General features: G+C 30.2%; 1 protein-coding gene across 9 annotated transcripts in view; it reads left to right on the top strand.

Moving 5' to 3' along the window:
• Ih (hyperpolarization activated cyclic nucleotide gated potassium channel Ih) overlaps nucleotides 1–6000 on the top strand; it is a 734518-nt gene that overhangs the window by 456096 nt on the left and 272422 nt on the right. The gene's annotated exons all lie outside the window — the stretch shown is intronic.

Consider the following 6000-nt stretch of genomic DNA (forward strand, 5'->3'; position numbering starts at 1 on the left):
AGAATGAAGAAGTAAGGAATACACTATAATATAAATAAGAAGAATACCATAATAAACAGAACATAAATAAGGAGTGTGATGGCTCAGTGGTAAGGCACTGTTTACTCCAAGGACCCGGTTTCGAATCCGACTGTGGTATATAATTATATAATCTGCTACTGTAGAGTGTAAATCAGACCAAATCACCTCCTTACACAACCGTTGATCTAGTAACAGTACCCCTCCTTATAAAGTATTGCACCCCTGACCCCTTCATGGGTTGTAGCGGTTCAGATTTAATATTTTTTATGTATAATAAGTATAAACCTAATTATTTTTCAATTAAAATAATTAATTTTTTTTTTAAATATACAATAGAGTTGTTCATAATAAATTATAAAATATTTAATTTAATTATAAATTTAAAGTTTTCACTTAACGCAGGTCATAAGGTTGTGTTAGTTATTTGTATTTTTTTTAAAATAATTATTTTATTTCAACATCACTAAAACGATTCTAGCAGTCCTCTCATTATCCAGTTCATTGTTATTAAGTTGCGTGGTGAAAACATGTCAGCTAAGATTAAAACAAATTTTCATATTGAACATCTTATCAAAACAATGAATAAATATTAATGACGGTTATGACAAAGAAAATGAAAACATCGATGATTGATGAAAAACTATATTTTTTTACTTATATTTAGGATTTTATATATGAATATTTGTTTTAAATTTCTAGAGATATTTCAAATAATTTTAGAACGACGAACTCAATAACGGGCAAACTATCCGAAACTTTGAAATAATGTAAAGAAGTCATTAATAAAATAATATAAATAAAATATTTAGTTGTTTTAAGCAGGCAAGGGTGTGGCGGTATAAATGTTGATCTTACAGCGGGTCAAGGGATTAAGGTCGCATGTTGGAGTTGGCATATTTCTCAGATTAATCACAAGTAATGCTAAGTATTTGTTTGAAGGTCGTTTGTGAAGACGGTAAATATATCATTGACGCTATATAATGTATGCAGGGTGTCACTAAAAATGTTTAGTCCCCCTAACCTCCAGAATTTTGAGTATAATAATCTATATTTTGAGGTGAATATTAATTTTTTATCCTTGGGCCGCCCATAGCACAGTGGTTAAGACACAGTCTTACCAATTTGATGTCTATTGGCGGTGCCGGTTCGAATCCGGCCTGGGACGTTGACTTTTTTCATTGAGTTGTGGTCCCACAAAATAAAGAACTTTGACCCCCAACCATGGTTAGGCAGTATAGGACTGCAATGGGAATGTTGCCAAAAAAAAAATTATCCTTCTGTACTTCTTCTTCAGCACACCTGAATGCAGATTTTCGTATGAAATAGGGTACTTTTTTATGGATTCAAAGACGAATTCATATTTTGCACATTCTAGACCCAACTCGTCCTACCGGCGCAAATTGCCAAAAACCCAAAACAATTTTTTTACGATTTGCGTTTAAACGCGTGCGGAAAATTGAAAAAAGAAAATAAAAAGTATAGGAAGAGATCGATTTTGAATCCAATTTCCTATAAGAATCATTCATCATATTTTGAGTTCCCTGGCCGGCTGAGGAGACTGAAGTGTCATCATGATGAGGCCTTAATTAAGAAATTCCTCAATTTTAATGACGGATTCTTGAGGGAAATTGAATAATAAACCGTCTTCGATTTTACGCACTTTATGGACGCGAATCGTAAAAAACAAGGATTTTTATTTTATTTGCACCTTAAGAACAAACGGATCTAAAAAGTATCCGATATTCGTCTTAAAACTTGATTGACCACCGTAATCCGTATAAAAAAGATTTATTACTTATTATAATTATTACTTATTTATTATTTATTATTCCCATTCTATTGGAAATTCCAGTACACTAGGGAATAACTGGAAAATGTTGAAAAATAATTAATACTCTCAAAAAATATAATAAATGCCGCTTTTATGACCCAGCGAAAATGGAATCAAAATTTCAAAAAATTATTGAGGTTAAGGGGAGAGAACCGATACATTAAGATGTGTATATAAATGGGATGAAGATATTCCAAATTCTTATTAGGCCTCGAAAAAAACATCACAATTCGTCCTTAGAAACTGTAATTAAATTTTATTAAATAACTTAATTGTTTTCATTATTATAGAGAGACTCCGGAACATATGTATACTAGCAGACCCGACGATACTTCACTATTGCTAGATTTGGGAACGTATTAATATATAACTTAATTGAAAGTTTGATATCAATTAATATATTTGTAGTTTAATTTAATCATATATTATTATTTTCATTCAAATATTGAATTAATGATATAATTAATTAATTATTATAATTAAGGTTTCTAAAAAAAACTGTTTCATGTCTCATTCCTAATATTGGTCCAATAACGATCTATCTAATAATTAGCTATTATTCACATGATCATTTAGAATGTTGGATGGTGTACAGCTTTCAAGTTATAACAAAAAATAAAGAGAATTCAAAGAGTAACTGCCTAAATTTTGTATTAATATTAAATATCAAATATAAAAGTTGTTGGCCTAGCATTTTCACTTTACATTCGTCTTTGATTTATTTTGAAAAATATAAATAACTTTAATACGACCCGACCAATCTTCACGAAACATAGATATTGTTTAGGCCTCTATAAGCTGTACTAAAGGTACAAACCGGGTCAAAAATGTTTCTTTATTTGAAACCAGTTTTTCGCCTTTGTGAGATCATTAAATCTAAATTGTGGTTAAATAGGTAAAAAGAGCAAATGTTCAACTTTCCAACAGTTGTAGTAACTTGGGATTTAGATAACATGAAGAGGAGTCATGAACGATTATATGAAGAATGAAAATCGGGAGGAAAAAAATTTCCTTAAATTAAATCAAGTTCAGAAATTGCTAATTTTAAATTTCTTTAAGAAGGAGAAAAAAAACTTGATTTGCTTTTTCCTAAAAAACTTTGGTTATCTTCCTTATTCAAAGCTTCACTAGATGTTTATAGTTTTTTGTGAGTATAAATCATTTAATGGAATCATTAAATGAATCATGGACATTTTTTCATATCCTTAGAAAAAAACAAATCGATTAGTGTATATTTTTTTTCAGAGAAATCGGGTATTTCAGTAGCTTGAAACCTTATCGTGGCGAGGCGGAACATTTTAAAAAAGATAGCATGTATTTCAAAAATTTATTTTATACAATCAAATTATACAAGATCTGGAAAATTCCTGTTTATATATATGTATATACCCGACTGATACATAAAAAGGAAAAAATGTCTTCCGTTTTGGAACCACGTGTTTCCATGATAATGTACATAATGGGTATGAGCCTTTATTAACACGCCAACTGGCCCACACGAAATACCTCTCTTAAAATATATGAAATTCCTGAAATAACCGTTTCCCAAGTAACCCCAAAAACCTTTTTCTTTAATAATAAAATAATTATAAAACTGACAACAATATGATTGTTACTATTTATGAATAATAAGGAGAACAGTTAAATGTGAAATTAAAAGTAATCGTTTTAAACTTTTAAAAAATTGTGATATATTTATTTAATTGTTTTATGCATAAGGTGAATATTGTTAATTCGTTTGTAGATACCTGAGCCCCCAAACGTTGTTGATATATCATTCAATAAAGAAATTTAAATAAGGAAAAGTAATTTAACTACATCTAAATATATTGATGAAAATTTATCAAGTAAGAACCTTTAACTTTTTTCTGTTTGTTTATTACCCCATGTCTGGTCAATCCTGACAAGTACGTTTTCATTTCGGCGGTCGACAACGGAATAAAAGTCAGCCCCCCAGGATGGAATTTAACCGACGCAGAGTGCATCGTTTAATGTACAAAAATCGAAAATCAAAATTTGAAATAATTTATTTCTCAACATAAAAATTGCCTCGATTTACCTTTTTTAATGCTGGATTTATTTATTTATTGATATTTACTACAACTGTATAAAAAATACAACAAGCAAATTTGATCATAATGACATAATGATAATGATACAGCATGTAGAGAAACTACTCAGTAGTAGAACTCTAAAAACATTTTACAATATAAGGTCACACAATCGGAGGATTGCCAGGACTGGAAGATGAAACAAGGTTAGAAACTAGTGAGTTTGGGTGGTTAGGGAGTTTATAATGGAAGGAATGATGTCGGGTTCGGGCTAGATCGGTTACATAAGGAACATTTAGGTCATTATGGATGGTTTTATTAGTAACAAAATAAGGAGAATTCGAAGATGGGCCTTATCATTGTCTTGTAGATCAGTCTTTTTTAATGACTTGGAAGTTTAGACCGTTTGTCTAGTAAGTGCTGTAATAGTCAGAATCTCCGTGCAGTTTCCTGTCTTTTCAGTCTTGTGTGAGGATTCCAGGTTAGTCGTTTGTCAAGGTGTAGTCCAAGATAACGAATCTGTTCTACAGGGGTAAGGAGGAATATTTAGAAAACAAAACATCCTCCATGTCCTAAAACATTCTTATGTTGACAACTTTCGCTAAGGTTTATCCTTCCACGCCTGGATACGAACTTTCGAGTGTTTGCTGCATATAGTCTACAGGCTTTCGTTCAAAACTTGGTAAGTTAGAATCTCCGAAAACAAAGCGCTCCTTTAAAAAGAAAAGAGAAGAATACAATTGGCCTTTAAATTACAGTTAGTTCTAATAGTTGACAAACCTAAGCAAGGCTTTGGTAGTTGATAAAAACACAGCTAGTGGAATTTTTTTTTTGTCCATTATTTTCAGAACGATATCGTCAGGGAAAGGAAATAACATAGTTTCATAAATGACCTTATTAAAAAATCTAGAGATTTGTATTTAGACCTATATGGATGGTACTTCATGAAATTTGTCGACGTGCCTATAGGCCAATTATCTGAAGAGGCTTTAGAAGCTATGCACAAGATATTTCGAAAAAATAGACAGCAACAAACTCGCAAATCGTCTAGGACAAATACTTGTGGGGATCTAATGTGGAAACTCCATATCATGTCTGATCCCTTCATTGCTTCACAGAGAAATATATCAAGAAAGCATAAAAAATTTGATAATGATATTGAAGGTTTTTTTTTAATGTCTCAAACACTTCGAACGAAAGTATAACGATTTTATTTCAAATTTATAATTAGATACGTCAGATTCAGAATCTGATGATTTGTTGTAATTTTGTATTAATATTGTTTTTATATTGAAGCTCTGATTTTTTTTTACCCTAATATCTATGTATTTTGAACCCTTATATCATGTTTAAATCTTTTGCCGTAATTTGTATAACTTATTAGGCATAATTGGTTTTATTTACAAAAAAAAATGTATTTATCTTTATTAACTAACTAGCTGTCCTGTCGTGGGTGGGTTATTATTAAACACCATTCCAGTCACCCTCCTCATCTATTTGGGTATATTGGCAATCTTAAAGAAGTTTTTAGCAAGAATTCATAAACACAATAATGATTTGAAAAACAAGGAGAAGGATCCAAATAAAACAGCACTAGTCCATCATGCAACCAAAAACCAACATATTTTTGATTTTGAAAATACATTCATTTTACATAAAGAGAATAATACATTCAAAAGGAAAATACTTGAATCCATTTACATATCTGAAAATATTCTTGATTATACAGTAAATTTCAAAACAGATACGAGGAATTTAAATCAACATTATGCAGAGATATTAAGTAAGATTAATTTATAAATAATATAGGATAAAATGTATGTGGATAATTATAGTTGGCCTTGATAGGATTTTTGCTAATGAAATAAAGAGAAAAATTGACAAAAATGTATTTATGATAAATAATAACCTTCCTCTACTCAGTTCAAGCATTTAAACTGAGTAGAGGAAGGTTACAAGCATGGTTGTGATAAAAGTTTATTAATAGTGTCTGCAGATATATAAATTTGACTGTCTTTTAATGGATAATTGACTAATTAGGTAATTAAACATATGTGGGATATACTTATTAACAAAAAATAATTTTACCTAATGTTT

Source organism: Halyomorpha halys, unplaced genomic scaffold (assembly GCF_000696795.3).
Source record: "Halyomorpha halys isolate HHAL.00 unplaced genomic scaffold, Hhal_1.1 Scaffold124.1, whole genome shotgun sequence".
In the NCBI taxonomy this organism is placed as follows: Eukaryota; Metazoa; Arthropoda; class Insecta; order Hemiptera; family Pentatomidae; genus Halyomorpha; species Halyomorpha halys.